This window comes from Podarcis melisellensis (genome assembly GCF_964234715.1).
Source record: "Podarcis melisellensis genome assembly, chromosome: 7".
In the NCBI taxonomy this organism is placed as follows: domain Eukaryota; kingdom Metazoa; phylum Chordata; class Lepidosauria; order Squamata; family Lacertidae; genus Podarcis; species Podarcis melisellensis.
In genome coordinates, this window is record NC_138539.1 from 72,420,490 (window position 1) to 72,440,204 (window position 19,715).

General features: G+C 40.0%; 1 protein-coding gene across 2 annotated transcripts in view; it reads left to right on the forward strand.

Annotated features, from left to right (window-relative positions):
• CDH12 (cadherin 12) overlaps positions 1–19,715 on the forward strand; it is a 652,390-nt gene that overhangs the window by 254,077 nt on the left and 378,598 nt on the right. Inside the window, exon 3 of one of the 2 annotated variants that reach the window (XM_081918186.1) lies at positions 1,250–1,330. The exons of the other annotated variant lie outside the window; for it this stretch is intronic. The gene's annotated coding sequence lies outside the window, so the exon portion shown is untranslated. The remainder of the gene's footprint in view (positions 1–1,249; positions 1,331–19,715) is intronic. 2 annotated transcript variants of the gene reach the window in all.

The following is a 19,715-nucleotide window of genomic DNA, read 5'->3' on the forward strand; positions in this document are numbered from 1 at the left end:
ACCCTGTGCTTATTCACGCCCTGATGGTGGCCTCCTAGTTGCAGCTATGATTGATTTAAAAATATTCAAGAAGTCCTACTCAGTTTAACACAATTTATTTTGGAGAACAATAGCCTTTGTGCATGATCTACGACACCTGCACTTAGGCAGCTGGGCATACCAGCTGTGTCAGTATACATAGCTGAAGCTCTAAGTGTTCTTGAAAATACATGTGGGTTTGTTTGTTTTTAAGAATCATGACGTTAACAGTTTTCAGTGCTGTTTTAACTGACCTGGAAGTGGGTCCTAGTCACTACTGGGTGCTTCATCCACCAGGAGTGTCAGTGCATGGCCACTGAAACATGCAGAATCCTAAAGCTAGTCAACATGGTGCCTTCTTGTTGTTAGCTAAGTTCTCCTTTTCCTCTTCCTCCAATAGACACCTCCAGCATTCTCTTGGGTTTACTTACTGCATCCTTGTAAGTCCTACTGTTAGTTTTAGATCGTCCACCCATTGCATAAATGGACATCCCCTAGACCTTTTAAAATTGTAGGGTCTCCACACTAGCATTGCTTCATTCCATCAATCTGAGTCATCTCTTGCCACATGCCCTGCATATGTCCATTTTAAGTGAGCCTTTCCCACTAGCTCCATAACTTTTGATCTTTGTCACATCCAATTGTTAGTTCTTCAGTCTTATAATGATATGCCTAGCATTGCTCATTCCATGGTATGTTCTGTTGCTCTTAAGCTGTTCATGCTTCCTTGTGTCATGGGCCAGTTGTTAGTCTACAACTCCTATAATCCTGGATCATTGGCCTTGCTGACTGGGGCCGATGGGGTGCGTAGCCCAACAACAGAGGAAGGGCACCATTTTAGTGATGTCTGCAAATATTCCATCTCTTAGAAGAACATGGCAGTTGCCAATACTTTAATCTTGGAGCTGCGGAAGTGAAAATATGAGGCAGAATTGAATGTCATTGCTTGCGAGGAAGACCCAGGTGGTGATGTAACCTTCTAAGCATCTCAATTCCCCCCCCCCCCAATTCCCATCTTGTTGCAACTCCTCACTACTGCTACTGATTCCATTAAATTGTGAACAGTTACAATTGTGAGCTCACATTTTATACACATAACCAAAAAGTTGGCTGATTAGATGACTCATTGTCATAGGAGTCAGGGGCTGGAAGGGAAGTAGGACAGGATATGCTTTCTCCAGATTCCTTAAGAGTATGCTCACTCTCATTCCATTTCCTCTGTCCCTTCCAGCCCCAGCCCAATTCATTTCAATAAAGTTAGGATATTAAGGGTTGCCTTTGGATCTTCAGACTCTGACAGAGAGCAAAACAGGTAAGTTTAAACTCCAAAATTATATACTTAGGGGGGGGGGGTGTGTGTGTGTGAAATGATGTTTTTAACTTGGAGCACTTCCCCTACAGTTTGCTACTACTGTCCTTGTTTGTCCCACAGGCAATATAATCTATTGGGCAATAGTCATAAAATATTGTGGATGGAAATGCAGTTTGCTACTAGGTTTTTGCTCCAGGCGGTCAAATTCACAAATATATACCAAGGTCCATTGGAACTGGATTCCTGGCCCATTCTTACAGCCAAGGGATTGCGGGGAACAAAAAGTCTTAATACACCTATTTTCATTTCCTTGGAGATGGGGAGTTCTGCATATTCCTACATGTTCACCATATGACAACTATCATGTGGCAATCTAAACTGCATGGGACTTTTGCATAAATGAATTCTTCTGCTCTGTGAACCTAGTACCTGATGTTGAAGACAGGGTTTGGACATGATATCAGTGTGGCAGATATCATGTCGGTAGATGATGTAAACTGACAATAGAAAACTTCCAAGTTCATTTCATTGTTCAAACATCAGACAACAATTGTATGTATTATTTATATACTTAAGAAATTATGGGACGTAGTTGATCATTGTACTTATGGCTGTCAAACTCCAGTTAGGAGGAAGGTGATTTGTCTAAAAGGAGGAGAGAAATTCTGTTGAGTCAAAAAATATCTGATTTAACAATTTCACCCTTCATTGTTATCAAGTGAAAACTGAAATCACGTGAATCCCAGGAAAGGACAAATCTGTCTTTATCAAAGTGCTTATTTCATATTACTGAGAAAATGTTTCCATCTAGCATTAATAGAGTTAATGGGGGAAATTTGAATATGTACTTCTTTTACTGAAATATCTCAGCAATTGTCAAATATGGGCAGAGCCTTGTGAAAGGCAAAAAGAAACACTCATGGTTTGAAATGCATTCTGATGGTAAATCTGTGTAAACTTAGCTGTCTGTCATTTCTTTGATAGAAGGCACCAGAGACAGTTTAATATCCACTATTTTGCAAGTGATCCATTAAGCTCAGCCTTCATGATGACTCTTGAGATTGGTGTTCATTTTTATCATAGCTATTTACTCACTCAAATCCTTTTCTTCCCCCTGCTGGGAATTTAGTGCCGTATAGATGTTTGCATGCAGCGGAAAGCTGACCTTGACGAGGTTGAGATGTTAGCTGTTTTGCTCTCTAGCGTCTCCTTCTATGGCATGCACAGAAATGCTTTGATTTTCTCTCAGAATGTGATCAGTACTGATAAAAATCTGATGTGTCAAGAGAAAAATAAGGTGAAAATGAAAATGAAATAAACATGAAGGACACAATCTAGCCACACTTTTAAGCTGAATTTATTTCAGCTGGAATATTAAGCGTATGCTTTTCTTTCATTGAAATCAGTGAGACTTAATTGTCCTTATCACTGACTGGCTACTACTTTCACACACTATATTTACACACTCAAATAGTTGAATACTATGTTGTGACAGAGATTCCTCCTTCCCATGCAACCTGTCCCACAGATCCTCCAAGTGTCCCTATTTTCCAGGGACAGTCCCAGAATTATGAAACCCATCCCAGCTTCTGATTTCATCATGAAATGTCCCACTTTTCCTTTGGATGTCCCTATTTTCATCAGAGAAATGTCAGAGTTTTGTGCCACCCGAGCCAATGGGAAAAGCAGCTATACAACCTTTAGAATACATCTGAAGGCAGCACGGCATAGGGAAGTTTTATTAATGTTTAATTTTTTATTATGTTTTTATATATGTTGGAAGCTGCCCAGAGTGGCTGGGGCACCCCAGTCAGATGGATTGGGTATAAATGATAAAATTATTATTATTATGAAATAGGGCATGCCTATTTTCATCAAAGAAACATTGGAGGGTATGATACTATCATCAGGCCATACGTTTTGTGTGCTCACAGTTTTTAAAATGTCTGAGGAAATGGAATTCTCACAAGCATTCCATGATACTTCAGCTATGGAGTCTATGGGTAGCAACAAGTTATTTCAACATTCTGAAGCCAGAATGCAAGGAATATTTCAAAAGTACAGTTTGTGTTTATCCTGTGGCTTGTTGTTAAGTTCTCTCAGGTTTATTTGATTTGGAGGTACATGGAAAAACCACTATTCTCATATAAATCTGCATGTGTTTTTATTTTATACCTCCAGAGAAAGTAGCCGTAAAAATTGATCCAAATGTGACTTTGACTCTGTAAGTTGGTATTGTTCTATGCATTGGAATTTCAGTTTGTGGAATATATCTCAATTCACCAAAAGGCTTCGCACATGTTGCCAATCACTTGGACTAAGGAGTCCATATACCCCATTTCCCCCAGCTAATAGAAACAGTGAGAGGAGAACCGCATGAGTACAGTTGACCTGGGGAGAACAAGATTCACTTTGTTATATGGAAAAATGTAACTGCTAAAGCAAGCAAAATAACTCTTTGTCGATAGAAGGGGAAAGGCAATCATCCCTGCTTCTTCTTTTTTTAATCCATTGTGGTGATGGATGTCTATATAAAAACCCTTGATAGATAGGTAGATGATTGCGCTCATCATTAATTTACATTTACAGGGCTATTAATGGACACTAACCACCAAATGCTACCCCTGTGCAAAGCCTGTGGAGATTAAAGGGGGGGGAGGGCTGGGTTGGTAGGTTGTTTTTGCGTGCTAAAGAATTGATGCATTGCTGCATCAGAACCCTTACAATCCAGATTGCAATCTAAAATGGCAGAGATTTAATTTGGATGGCTTTATAAATTGTGTGCTTCACATTCGTGATGACGTTGTCAAATAAAGCAGAAGCTATTTTTCTTCCTACCCACAAGAGAGTCACAGCGGCGCCGCCTACATCTTTTCTGCTGTAGTGCTTCCTGTTGGCACACAAAAGCACTTAGATGCTTAGATGGAGGGAGGAATTATTTTTAGTTCACCTCTATCCTTTAACATTGGAAGGTCAACTTGCGGTCTCCTTTGGCAAAGTTTGCAGTGCATCTGTAGACCTCAAATGGGCTCAGTGCAGGGGGGGGGGGATAATATTTCCACAGAAGTGTACCACAATACAACAAACAAACAAACAAACAAACTGGAAATCAAATATATTCTATTCCTAGCTTAGAAGAGATAAGCAATCTGTGATTATTATTTTTTAAAGCAAATTTGTATACAGTATTTTCTCTGGACCAGAAGGAATGATACACAATAGGAAATGGAGTGGAAAATGACAAAGTGGCTGAATGATAGACCCATATAGACCTAGATTCAAAACATTTAGTTAAAATACAAATATTAATGGGTTCTAATTGTGTTGGTTTGATTGTCAAATAGCTTTGACATTTTCTATAGAAAGTGATTCATAAATGGAATTAGTTAAATAAATAGAAAATATATAATCAGCCCCAGATTAGACATGAAGGCTAGTTCTGGGTTTGAAAAGTTTAAAGATCACAAGCAATAAAATATGAATAGTTTTAAACTGTTGTTTTATGCATTTGCAAATTCACTGGAGGTTCTTAAGTAGAGCTTGGATGACCATGTGTCATAGATGTTTTAGTATTTCAGGGGTATGGTGGGATCAGGGTCAGAGAACAGGACTTAGGCTGTATCCTAAACCCATTCAGCTTGGTCATGTGAGCTGGCATTCCAGGACAGAATACTATTTTAAAGTTTAGTCTTATCCTAACAGTCACCTTCTGCCAGACTTTATCAGAGCGGCGACAGCAGAAGCAGCCCTACTGCCAAATGGTGTTTGGATCTGGTGTAAGATGGCTTAATTTATAGCAGTTTGCTTTAAGTCAGCTTCATCTGCATAGGAGTGCTTTCTATCTGACTTAAAATTTCTTTAATAAAATGATATTGGAGAGTAAGTCACTGTGCTACAAAAAGTTTTCGTCATGTTTTTGCTCATTGACTATCAGCTCTCTTTCACAAAAGTTCTCAGCTGAAAACCCCACCATGGTACAACCAACATATGAAGCTGATTCTTCATGTTTTCTTTTAAATATATGTGTGCAAATAATTTTAGCCAAAGAGTTGCATTTTTTTGTTAACAAAGTCCACAAGGTTTGGAGAGAGATAAGAAAAGCTGGAAGTGGAAATAGATGCTCTTCTAAGACTGGGTGGGGAGCAGTGTTTACTAGACATTTGGTAGCAATTGGTTCCAAGTCCAGCTAGCCTAATGAAAAATTTCTGCATACTTGCAAAAGCTAACTAATTAGATGTAGTTAAATATATCTCTTCACTTTTGCCAGTAACAAGACCAGGGAACAGGATATTTCCAATTAAACCCAGGGTTGAAATGCAGTATGTGTTTTGAATTTGTCGACTCAATTTGAAGACTGAATTTTGCTTGGATGTATGTGAATCTAGGAGGGTTGACCTAGTTTATAGTGTTCTTCAAAAGTTATCCTGAAGTTTATAAATCAAAGCTACATATACTAACATGAAAAAGGTAAACAATAAGATTTTAAGAAATATGCACATATCTGCTCCAGACATTTCTGGAAAAACAATGAAACATTTTGAATAATAACAGCAACAACAACTTATTACTTATACCCTGACCATCTGGCTGGGTTTCCCCAGCCACTCTGGGTGGCTTCCAACAGGAGATTTAAAATACATTAAAAGGTCAGGTCTATTTGCTGGAAAACCTGGAAAACCTGTTCACTTTTGGAGTTCAGGCCTACAACAAAGGTAGACTACAAGTCCACTCCTGGTTTTGCCTTCAGCACTCTCAGTTACCAAGTCCACCTACTATCACCAACAGCCAGTGTCCAGAGCAGTAATGAGGGAGGAATTTATTCAGTTTACAAATTTCTACTTTCCAAAACAATATGAAAGCCTAAACACTACTATTTTTTCAAATGTTCCCTTTTCTGTATTTTACAATATGTTTCTCTAACTAAACTGTATAAAAAAACACACATATGAGGGGGAAGTGTGCAAAAATGCATATATTAGTGAACATATCATACAAAAATGCATTTTAACAGAGGTAATTGCTTGCAAAATTTTGCACATTAGAGCAGAAAAAATGCAAGCAAAATTCTATGCCCATTTCCTTTAAAAAAATGAAAATTTGTGCACAAATGGGATGAACTAAATTTAAGAGTTGAAAAATTAGCTGGTGAAATTGACAGTGCCATTCATCCCTAGCTGAGAGTTCATGAGAATCTCTTATTTCCTGTTGGCTTTAACAGAAACTTATATGCAGAATTCATGCAAAAGGCTGGGCTAAATGAATCCCAAACCAGAATTAAGATTGTTGGAAGAAATATCAACAACCTCAGATATGCAGGTGACACAACCTTGATGGCAGAAAGTGAGGAGGAATTAAAGAACCTTTTAATGAGGGTGAAAGAGGAGAGCACAAAATATGTTCTGCAGCTCAACATCAAAAACCTAAGATTACGCCACTGGTCCCATCACCTCCTGGCAAATAGGAGGGGAAGAAATGCAGGCAGTGAGAGATTTTACTTTCTTGGGCTCCATGATCACTGCAGATGGTGACAGCAGCCACAAAATTAAAAGACGCCTGCTTCTTGGGAGAAAGGCGATGGCAAACCTAGACAGCATCTTAAAAACCAGAGATATCACCTTGCCAACAAAGATCCGTATAGTTAAAGCCATGGTTTTCCCAGTAGTGATGTATGGAAGTGAAAGCTGGACCATAAAGAAGCCTGATCGCTGAAGAATTGATGCTTTTGAATTATGGTGCTGGAGGAGACTCTTGAGAGTCCCATGGACTGCAAGAAGATCAAACCTATCCATTCTGAAGGAAATCAGCCCTGAGTGCTCACTGGAAGGACAGATCCTGAAGCTGAGGCTCCAATACTTTGGCCGCCTCATGAGAAGAGAAGACTCCCTGGAAAAGATCCTGGTGTTGGGAAAGATGGAGGGCAGAAGGAGAAGGGAACGACAGAGGATGAGATGGTTGGATAGCGTTCTCAAAGCTACAAACATGAGTCTGACCAAACTGCGGGAGGCAGTGGAAGACAGAAGTGCCTGGGGTGTTCTGGTCCATGGGGTCATGAAGAGTTGGACACAACTAAACAACACAAATACTGCTTGAAGCCATCAAGACATATTTTTAAATTCAGGATGAAACTGAGGCATATGTTAATACTTTTCATCACATATTTTTCACCATTGGATTCTTGTAAATGTATAAACTGGGCCCCAGAAATTTGTTATTGACTTGCCCCACATGATTGTGTGCTCAGATACTCTGATGGATATCTTTAGTATTCACTGGGTGCTTACGTGGAGACAGACAGCCATGACTGTTTTTATTACTGCAGCAGTAGCTTTCTTCTTCCATGCCACAGAAATGGCAACAACCATTTTCTCCACCATTTAAACTTTCTCAGTAGTTCTTTACTATAATGCATTTTACTAAGTTGGGTTGTATTCAACATGCAGTGGTACCTCAGGTTAAGAACTTAATTCATTCCAGAGGTCTGTTCTTAACTTGAAACTGTTCTTAACCTGAGGTACCACGTTACCTAATGGGGCCTCCCACTGCTGCTGCGCTACCGGAGCACAATTTCTGTTCTCATCCTGAAGCAAAGTTCTTAACCCGAGGTACTATTTCTGGGTTAGCAGAGTCTGTAACCTGAAGCATCTGTAACCTGAAGCATATGTAACCCAAGGTACCACTGTAATAGGTTTTCTTCTTCTTCTCAGTCCTTCCTGCTCCTCCCCTGGGCCCCTGAAATTGGCTTGTAGGGATCAGGAGCAGTCTGAGAACAATGTGGGGGGATGATAGTGGGGATTGTTCCATCTGGCTAACTGAAAAGCATGCATTGATGGAACAATCTGAAAGGCACAACATGTTCCATCAGAAAAGGTCATTCTTAATTTAACATCAAATACAGTGGTACCTCAGGTTAAGTATTTAATTCGTTCCGGAGGTCCGTTCTTAACCTGAAACTATTCTTAACCTGAAGCACCACTTATCTAATGGGGCCTCCTGTGGCTGCTGCGCCGCCGGGGCACAATTTCTCTTCTCATCCTGAAGCAAAGTTCTTAACGTGAAGCACTATTTCTGGGTTAGCGGAGTCTGTAACCTGAAGCGTATGTAACCTGAAGCGTATGCAACCCGAAGTACCACTGTACATTTCTTTCATAGGAACACAGATGTTCTTAAGTGTTTCTGTAATGCTTGTCTATCACCTTGGCTATTTTTCCTCTACTGTTAGTTTTGATCTTAGATTAGGAACTTAGTGGGCTGAAAATCTTCTTTTCCCTCTTACTTCCTACTTTCTAAAATGTGGTGCTTGGAAAACATCACCTCATGCATCACCTAAACTCAAGGTGTTATATGCATGCCTTCCACTTATTGATCCGCATGGGTGAAAAACAGCAATATTTCTTTTAATCAGAAAGCAGGTGAAATTCTGTCATTCACGGGTCACAGGCTGTGTACACACTTTAACCACAAAACACATTCAAAGCACATTCTTCATCTCAAAGAATTCTGGGCACTGTAGTTCACCCCTCACACACATTTACAGTTCCAAGCAACCCTTAAGAAACTCCAGTGCTTCAAATTCTTTGAGATGAAGAATGTTGCGTAGAAATGTAGAATGTCTAATGCATTGTCTTTCTGTGTAAACATTTGACATATTGAACATGCTTTCTTCAAAACAGCATTGTTGCACTAATGCAGCTGGAAAAGGCTAGAGAGAAAGAGTCCCACCCACCATTAAAGTGGTTATTGATTGAAGGTTAATGTTGTGTATCTAAGAGATCATTTTGCATCCTTCTAATAATCAAATAAGTGCAGAACTGAATGACTAGCTAAACAGCTTGGGTGAGTGTCCGTTGGATTCAATAGAGGATATCAGCATTGATTGCTTACAGAAGTACCCAAAGAGTCTGAAAGGTTTTGACTCTTCAACCCGCAATGCTACCGGCTGACTGGAAATGATCATATGCATACGAAATGGAAAATCCAATTTGCCCACATGAGCTAATTCTCAAGCTATGCTTCTATTTTTTACTAACATTTCAATATAGTTTTGACCTGGATCTTGTTTTTTATTTGTTTGTTTTTAAAGAGAGGACTACTCTATTTCATCAGTACGATTCCTGCACATCTCATTTTAGGGTGAATGTCCAAAATGTGGTGATCAAATAAAATACTTAATATGCAGTCACAGGCCAGCTAGAAAATTTGGTAAGCGCTCACACACACGCTAGTATATCCCTTTTTTTCCCTGCTAATATGAGTGCATGGGGCACAAGTGGCTTTGTGAACACGCCCAAAGAAAGATGGGACAACAAGATGGGACATACAGGTACATGCTGCCTTTGTGTGCTAGCCAGCCGGGTGGGAGACATGTGCCGCTGTATATACATCACTGTTAATCATCACTGTAACACACACACTGTCTTACAGGTGAAAGTATTACTAAGACCAGTCAATTTGGATCCCAGTAGGATTTCCCTTCCTATTTTTCTGATTAGCCTCACCTACTCCATACTGTACCTGAAGGAACAGGTGGGAAATCCACTAATAGACAATATCAGTTTAAATAATTTGGTCACAACTGGCAGAGCAGTTCAGGAAGGAAGAGCAGTACAAACATCAATGGGAAGGACCTTTTAGGGTTACTGAGGATTTTCTAGGCCTGCTCCTAGCTAGAACACCCTTGGAGACTTCCCCAAGTCACACACATGAGTCCAAGGCTCATGCACAGAAATCTAACACTAGACCATAGTTTTATGTTATACCCAAGCAAGGATTCCTCCCCACACCCTTGAAATCTGTCCCGAAGAGCTACAATGTCTCCAAATATGAAAAAGTTAAAGAAATTTGATTTCCCAATGGAAGTACTGATGATTTGGGTTCCCGTTGCAAGCTGAAACTGGAGTTCTGCTGGTTCCAGATCTGTGATGAATTGGAGTCTGATCTGAAATGCTAAATTGTGCCCTGACTCTAATAGTGTGTGTGTGTGTGTGTGTGTGTTGCACAGCCGTACTAACAGTACAGCATTACCTGCCCAACAGAAGGCAACACAGATCCTTATGTCTAAACAATAGTAGAATCTAATTCGACCAGAAACCTCCTCCCTTTGTTTTATTATTTTTCCTTCTGCCTAAAATAGCACAAAGCCCACCCTCAGCTGATCAAAGTGTGTAGAAATCAAGCATCAGTAGCCCCAGAAGAGACGCCAAAGATGAAAGGAAGATCATATTATTCTTGTGCATTGTCTCTTCTGTTCTCTATCACTGCCAGACAAAATCAACAGCTTTTCTACTTCCTTTCAGTTTGTGGACCATATGGAGCTCCATCTCCTATTGACTGACCCATTTTTATTAACATGGAATGTGTTCCCAAGGCATTCAACCTCCATCATGCAACTTGGCCATGAAAATATCTGAGTCTGAATTGAAATTGTCTTTTCTGTGATTTACGTGCAGCCCAGAAGTAAGTCTTCTTGAGCTCAGTAAGGTTTCCTGAGCTCAAGACGTGCACAGGATTGAAACCTGACAGCACAATCGTATGCATGTCCAGTCAGAGGAAAATCTCTCTAATTGAGTTTGATGAGACTTACTTCCAGGTAATACTTAGAGTGGAGGAGAAATTATTCTGATTTCATCAGACTTAATGGAGATTTATTTTGGATTTTAAACAGGAATTTTTTTGTTTTTTGTTTAATTAAAAAAAACCTTACTTAAACAGATTTTTGATGTGTTCTGTGATGGAATGATGGAGAAAGTTAAAGCAATGCTGCCTTCATGTTGATATTGTTTTCTGCCTAAGGAAAACATTTCAAAAAATGTGAAGCAATATCCTGCTTCTTCTTTCATAGTTGACCATAATTTTGAACAGGATGAATTTAAGCAACATATATTATCATGAAGGGCACCATGTCAGTTGGGAGAAAGATTTCATTATGTCTTTGTGGATGAAATTTTCAAATGGCCTCATTCTTGGGTATATTCAAGATAGATGGCTGAAAAATTGTTTGCAGTGGGAACATTTGATGGGCTCCTTGTATCTTAAAGCTTTTTGAAATTATATTCCAATATTTATTTATTATTTTCTTTACACATTCATTCTTTCTTAAAATACATTAAAAAGGTAAAGGGACCCCTGACCATTAGGTCCAGTCATGACCAACTCTGGGGTTGCGGCGCTCATCTCGCTTTATTGGCCGAGGGAGCCGGCATACAGCTTCCAGGTCATGTTGCCAGAATGACTAAGCCGCTTCTAGCAAACCAGAGCAGCGCAAAGAAACGCTGTTTACCTTCCCGCCAGAGCGATACCTATTTATCTACTTGCACTTTGACGTGCTTTCGGACTGCTAGGTTGGCAGGAGCAGGGACAGAGCAACGGGAGCTCACCCTGTCACGGGGATTTGAACCGCCAACCTTCTGATCAGCAAGTCCTAGGCTCTGTGGTTTAACCCACAGTGCCACCGGCGTCCCACTACAATACATTAGTCAACATATAAACCTTTTAAAGCTATATTGAAATTATTAATGAGGGACAGAGAACATGTGACTCTCCTAATGTTGCTGGACTTGCGTCCCACCCCGTCGCGGGGATTCGAACCGCCGACCTTCTGATCAGCAAGTCCTAGGCTCTGTGGTTTAACCCACAGTGCCACCGGCGTCCCACTACAATACATTAGTCAACATATAAACCTTTTAAAGCTATATTGAAATTATCAATGAGGGACGGAGAACATGTGACTCTCCTAATGTTGCTGGACTTGCAGTCCCCTCATCCCTGCCTATCAGCTTATTATGGGAGCTGCAGTGCAACCCAAAGCCTTCAAGTTCTCCGCCCCTTTATTGTCAGTGTGGCCAAATTTGGATCTCTCTTATGCCAACGTATTTGGCGCCTCTCATATACGTACCATTTCATTGTTTACGGCAGTTGCTTTGAACTTGTTTTGCTATTGACAAGATACGGTAATGACTTTCAAAATTTTAATAGCTTTCAAGGAGAATAAGGTGAACTCCTGGAGGATAAGGCTATTAACAGCCAATGCCAGAGGCAATATGCTTCTGTGTACAAGTGTGTGCGAGAGAAAGCTATTGCACTCAGGTCCTGCTTCCTACAGCATGCAGGATTGGAAACATTGTAGGTTTTGCAAGCTGTTGCATGTCTACCATGAAAGCGTTGCTGTGGCATTTGCCTCCTAGGTGGGTCATAAGGAAAGTGTTAAATGTGTGTGAAGTGATTGGCTAGGGGAGGAGTTAGAGTTAGAGTCCAGTTGTGTGGAAGTCAGTTGAGAGTTGGGAGTTGGAGAAGGAAGAGGGAGAATAAGTCTGCGGGTTGGTCGAGTTGTGTTGTGAGAGAGTGAGAGGAACTGTTAGGTGGAGTCAGATAAATAGCTGGGATAATCAGTTTGAAGTCATTAGGAACATATAGGACAGCAAAGAAACTAAGATTAAGAAACTGACAAGAAAAATTAACTGAAACCTTAAACTTGTTCATGCTTATAAAAATAAACTTTATTATTTGTTAATGTTAACAACTGTCTAGACTCCGTGTGTACCCGAGGGAAATGGGTTGGTGGCAGCAAAGAGGCAATCACAGTGGTGGCACAGGGATCAATAGACCGTCAAACATCCGGGGACCCTGTGTGATCGCCACAGTTGAATGTTGCAAAAAATTCAGGGGTGGCAATTTTATGAAAACACATCCTGCTCGTACAGTTTCCAGGAATCCTTGGAATTCCCTGGAGGTTCACAATTTGAATCTACCAGTTTATAGCAACAATGGCTGTTGTAGTATTAGTAATTTGCATAGAAACATAGCATGAATGTTGCAGTGACATTGCCCACCCTGCTTTCTCTCAATAGCACCCTTGTTTCTCAGCACTGAACCAAAACACAGACAGAAATAATGGAGTATTGTAGTAACCGGTGCCAGCTCCCCATAGGAAAAAGTTGATATGCATACTGTTAGATTTCTCAGTCCTATCTCTTGGCTGGTGTATCAGAGATGCCTAGCCGGCCTGATATGAATTGCTTTAGCTTCATACATTTTGATGAGTTTAATATTTAGTGTTCTATAAATTACCCTGGGTAACAATTAGCCTGTCTAAAACAAAGAGTCAATTTCCATTTTCATGCTAATGAAATCTTCTTTTGAAAAGGTGCTGAAGACAATCAACAAGCTAATGATACATTGTGCATGACCTGAGCATATATGTCGCTCATATCATATAGATGAAACATTCCCATGGGAAATGCAGGCGGGGAGCTTTAATTGAATGTAAACATCCCAGCCTGAAGCAGCAAAAGAAAGAGAGGAGGGAAAACCGCTCTGAAGAAAGTTACATTTTGCACACTGGCAGCAGAACAGAAAGAAAATAAATACATGCATTGATTGACTCAGAGGCAATTATATTTTCTCTCCATATATGGACATTCCTTTCAGCAGCCCTTTCTGAATTTCAGAACCCGCTCTCTTAGTGAACGTGCATGCGATCATTTTTCCCGGTGACTATATTACTTATTTGTAGTCAGTCCATTCTTATTTTAAACATTTATGTCATACATATAGCAAAAGTGGTGGCATACTGACATGTTAAGTAATACATCAAAAACAGAAATAATTAGAGCTGGAATAAAATGAATAACCTCGTTTCATGTGTGTGTGTGTGTGTGTTTTCTGAGGGTAATGTGTTTCTAGCTTTCTGTAATTTTCGGAATTTTCTCCAACACTTTGCTGTTCTTGATGCGATTTTGTTCTTCTCCATGGCAATTTTCTTTGTATTTTCACAAATGCTTTAGCTGAATTTCCTGCATGCTTTAGCTGAGATTGGTCTAGATGACCCTTGGCTCCCTTCCAACTCTACAATTCTATTATTCTATTATTCTTTCTTGTTTTTGTTGTTGTTTTGACAGTTTGCCAACATGGCCATTTAAATCCCCTTTGTTGTTCAACCCATGCCATTTTGTTGACAACATTATGCTAAATCTCATGGGCTGCTGAACAGATTAAATACCACTATGGGCAATTATTAATGTCAGCTGATAACAGTTCTTTCATGTGTTTTTCTGTTGTATTTGCTGAGAACAATGAAAGCAAAGGAAGAGGAGGGCTGACCCAATACATTTTACTGCCTCAGGTGGAGCAACAAATGGTTCCCCACTCAAAAAAAGCAGAGTTATTTTGTCACCTGTGGCAAGAAAAATCCCTAACAGTGCCCCACCATCCCCCTGGCAATACAAATAAAATAGCATGACTAATACTTTCAGGGATATATTTATATGTACCATACCCAGAGAGATAGCAAGATTAAAATCAAAATAAATAAATGGATTTTGCAAAATATATTGCTGAGTAGTGACGGGCCAAAGCAGTCGAGAAATCGCCAAGAAGATTTTTGAGCATTAAAAAGAAGAGAGAAATTAAGTGAGTAGATCATAAATTAGATTTACAGTAATGAATGATATTAGAGAGGGAAAATGAAGTCTCCCCAATTCTTATTCCAGGAAAAGGAATTATTCTGTTAGAATACTGAATGGCAATTTCTATAGAAATAAGGGCTATTTTATTCAGGCAAAGAACCTAGAATTAAGTTGTTTTTCTCAGGCTGATGCTGCAGATAAGGGTTAAGCATTAAATTTCTGGGAAATGAGTGCATTTTAAAATTACCATTTATCACTTTTCCAATATAGAAACCTATGTCAAAAAATAAAAAAATAAAAAATCCCTTCAGTTACAACACAGGTATGCAAATCTACAAACATGCACACAAGCTTATAGCAAACAACCATCAGATCAGTTGTTTTACAATCAATTTATTTAGAAATTTAAATAAAAATAATGCCGTGCTCTTCTAGAACTATATTTATGCCAAAATGAAATCAGTTGCTGCTAAGCTATAATAAATTTATGAACATGAACTCTTCATTCTCTCATTTGCATAAGAAAATATAAATGGGTGCTTATCCTGTATTAAAAAGGTAAAGGTATCCCGGACCGTTGGGTCCAGTCGCAGATGACTCTGGGGTTGCGTGCTCATCTCACTCTGTAGGCCGAGGGAGCCGGTGTTTGTCCACAGACAGCTTCCGGGTCATGTGGCCAGCATGACTAAGCTGCTTCTGGCAAACCAGAGCAGCACACGGAAACGCTGTTTACCTTCCCGACAGAGCAGTACCTATTTATCTACTTGCACTTTGATGTGCTTTCAAACTGCTAGGTTGGCAGGAGCAGGGACCAAGCAATGGGAGCTCACCCTGTCGTGGGGATTTGAACCGCCAACCTTCTGATCAGCAAGCCCTAAGCTCAGTGGTTTAACCCACAGCGCCACCCGCGTCCGTTTCTTCAAGGTAATATTGTAAAATGACCTTCCTTAATGTTATACCGGTAGATAAGTCCAAACCCTACTTCCACACAAAGTTTAGAGTTCATCATCAAAAATTACTTTGTTCCCTCCGTCTCTGGATGTCCCACAACTGGATGATGTAAACAATTTTGGAATCCCTCACCATGTCCCTGCTGCCCCTCATGCATTTACATGAATGCTTGGAGAGGACTAAAATGTGTATAGTATACTGAAGGCTTCCATGGGGTACAGGATTTACCTCACTGACTCTGTTCCGTCTGTGCATTGATTATCTCTGTGTTTTCAGAACCTTCACATAAAACATTCACACAGAGCTGCTCAGTGTGTGGAGTTTGGGGTTGGGACAGTCAGCACGGACAGTTCCACTCCTGCTTCATGCACTACAACCTTGCCAGCTGCCATCTGTCTCTCTTGATAGACAATGGACTGCGCCTCCAGTGGTGAAATCAAGCCACTGCTTTAGCAGCACCAAAGAGATCTCCCCGGGATGCAAGCCTAGGCAATGTGTATTGAGGTCCAGGGCTGCCAAGACCACAAGACCCCTCACTCAGCCTCACTAATGCGGTCTACAGGAAAGCAGAACAATACGTTTGATATTAGCTTGGTTGCAGAAGTTGCTGGAAGGAGGCATGCAAGGCACCATCCAACCATCTTGGGGACCAGAATTGTGTAGGCTTTACTCCTTAGCCTTTTCTTCTCCTGAAGATATCCTGACGGGCAGCAGAGGTTTAGGATCAGGGTTTTCCTTCTCCTAGATGGGCTATTTCCCCATGACAACGAAACCCATCTATTCCTCACTTCCCTTTATAGCAGAAACTATCTTCTTGACCATTATTGGTTTTCTGTGCTCAATATGCCAGAGCCTGCCTTTGCATGCATAACTCACTGAGGGTTTGAGATCCATCAGATACCTTTTCCTGGTTTAGCTGGCTAGTTGAAGCTGCTTCCTGGAGTATGACTTCTGTTGCATGCTGACATCTTCTAGGAGCCACAGGTGAGAACTGTGTGCAGGGTTGGGACCAAAGGGGGACAAACTACTGCAGTGTGGCATAGGGAGAGGAAGTGTGGCTAAGATGCAGCCTGGGGAGAACCCCAAGGGCCAAATGGGGAGGTTTTGAGGCTTCCCTTCCATGCTGTAAAGGGTCTAGTTGTTATCATATGTTTGTATGTTTTCCCCAACATTTTTGAAAATGATCTCTTTTGATCTTTCCCCAAAGTTATCCTCTCAAAATCAACAAGATATTTACATGATTAAATGTCAGTAAGTCCCATTGAGCATCATGGAGCTTAGTTCTGAGTAAACACAAAGACAGTATTCTGTTAATTTAGGTAAAAACATAAGGTGGAAGAACTAACATAAAGGTAACAACCTACTAAAATTCATGCTAATCTCATACACTGTTAAACCCTAGATAGTTTTTTATTATTTTAAAATGTTGATAAATTTGCTCTAGTTTGCATGTTGTTGTTTATTTTAAAAAAACATTTTTAAAAGCTTGTTGTGTATTATTTTTGAATAAGTCTTGCAACATGGAATGGTTTACCCCTTGCCTATAAAAGCTAAAACTAATACTGTAAAGTAATGTATTTATATTTTTAATATAAATATTTTGATTTTCATCCAGTGATACATAAAGGACCCAATATTTGGGAATGCAGAAAATATCCTTAAACCTAAGTATTGGCACACCCCCCCCCATTTTCAATAACCATCCAATTAGAGAAACAATTCTTAATGGATAGGTGTGATTGTTTCATAAAAAGTGCTCCATATAAGCAGCTCCAATGGTTGGAGGCAAACTGTATACATGAAACCTGATTACACATGTGGTCCTTCATCCATCAAGGCGCAAACACAGAAGCTAGCTTGTATGTTCACATAGCCGCTAGCTGGATTGGGGTGATTAAGCACGGACCACAGCAGATTTAGGGGAGCTGGACATTTTCAGCCCAAGGCTGAGAGTTGTTAGGAAAAATATTTACAATGTTAAAAATTGGATCCACTGCGGTCTATTCCATGCTGCGTAGCAAAGCATAATCAGGAACCCTTGCTCCCAAACACAGTTAATTTAATAGAATCATCATGTTTTTACATAGCAGTCTTCTCCCTGTGCATTTTTAACACAATGATACTTACCACCCTCATTTCTCAAGATACTGTAGCCTGCAATATATCAAGCTAAGGGCCTAGTCATTACTTTGATTCATGAGATTCATTTTACTTGTAGCAAATGATGTGGCTGTTATGGTGGCATGAATCAAATATGTACTTTAGAAAGGAACAAGAACATAAAAGTACTGTTCTTTTCTTTCTTTCTTCTTTTTCTTTTTTCTTAAAAAAAAATGTTATTCCTTTGCACTTTCACTGTGCTGAACTCAGTTTTCAAGCATGCATGCAAAGCACAGGGAATGCACAATTTTGCCAAGGGCATATCTACACATTGGGTGGGAAGAAAAGGTCGGGGAACCTTTGTTTATTTAGTTCACAACATTTATGTTACCACTCAATTGGAATAAAACCTCAGAGCAGTTCACAAAAAGAATAATGTTTGACATTTTTAATGTTGGGCATTTTATTATCTTCTTATATGTGCTGGAAGCCTCCTAGAGTGGCTGGGCAAACCCAGCCAGATGGTTGGTGTATAAATAATAAAATAATTTTATTACTACTACTATTATTAAATAAAATAATCAGTTAAAAGTATTTTAAAAATCCAAAAATAATTACAACCAGAAATAAGATTAAAACATATGAGAGCTTTTAGATGCCTGGATAGGCTTTCCTAAACAGAAATGTTTTTAGCAGGTGCCAAAAAGAGTGCAGTGAAAATGTTTGCCTGATATAAATAGAAAGTGAGTTCCAAAGTGTTCGTGCTGCCATAGTAAAAGATTGATTTCTTAAAAGTGTGCAACGGGTATTGCGTGAAACTTGTAACAGTGCCACTTCTTCTGATTGAAGCAGTAGAGTATGCATGCTGTATATTGATAGGATAAGAAGATATAACTTGTAAACTGGTCCCAACTTGTTAAGGGTTTGATAAACCAATTGTTACACTTTTAACTTGGCATACTAGCAAATCAGCAAATCTCTGAACAGAAATGTTATATGCTGACAGGGTCTCACTACTCTATGCACTAACTGTAGCTTCAGGATCAAGGCCCAGGGAAGTCCGACATACAGTACATTGCAGTGATCCAATCATTAAGTCACCAATGTCTGAACTACTGTGCTCCAGCTCTCCCAGTTCTGGAATGGTCAAAGCTGTCATATCAGTCACAGCTGATAAAAAGTGCTTCTATCCACAGAGGCTATTTGGACCTCCAGTGACAAGGCTGGATCCAAAAACAGCCGCAGACTCCGAACCTTCTCCTTAAAGAGGAGTGCAACCCCATTCAAGGTAGGCATATTAGACATGGGGACCACTCACTGACAGTGCCTGTATCTTGCAAGGATTCAAGCTCAGCTTATTTCCTCTCATTCATCTAACCAGTGTTATTTTTATAGAAAAAGAACTCACCAGGAATGCCTCCCTTGTTCTCCTATAATGACAATGGTGCCCACCTGAGAGGCACCAGTTCCTGTGAGTTTCCGCTGGGGGGAAAAAGCCATGCATATCATCAGGCCACATGGCCTCTACAGATTAAGATGTTATGGAAAAATAGAGCCAGGCATCATTAGCATACTGGTGTCACCTTGCCTCCAAGCTCCTAAGGACTGCTCCCAGTGCCTTAATACAGATATTGATGATGGTGATGGTGATGATTTTATTATTTATGCCCCACCCTTCTAACTGGGTTAGGTTACCCCAGTCACTCTGGGCCGCTCCCAACAGAATATTAAAAACACAATAACACCTCAAACATTTAAAATGTCCATGTATAGGGCTTTCTACAGTTGTCTTCTAAAAGTCATAATGTTGCTTATCTGTTTGACATCAGATGGGATGGAAATCCACAGGGTGTGAGCCACTACCAAGATGGCCCTCTGCCTGGTTCCCTGTAACTTCACTTCTCACAGTGAAGGAACCACTGGAAGGCCCTCAG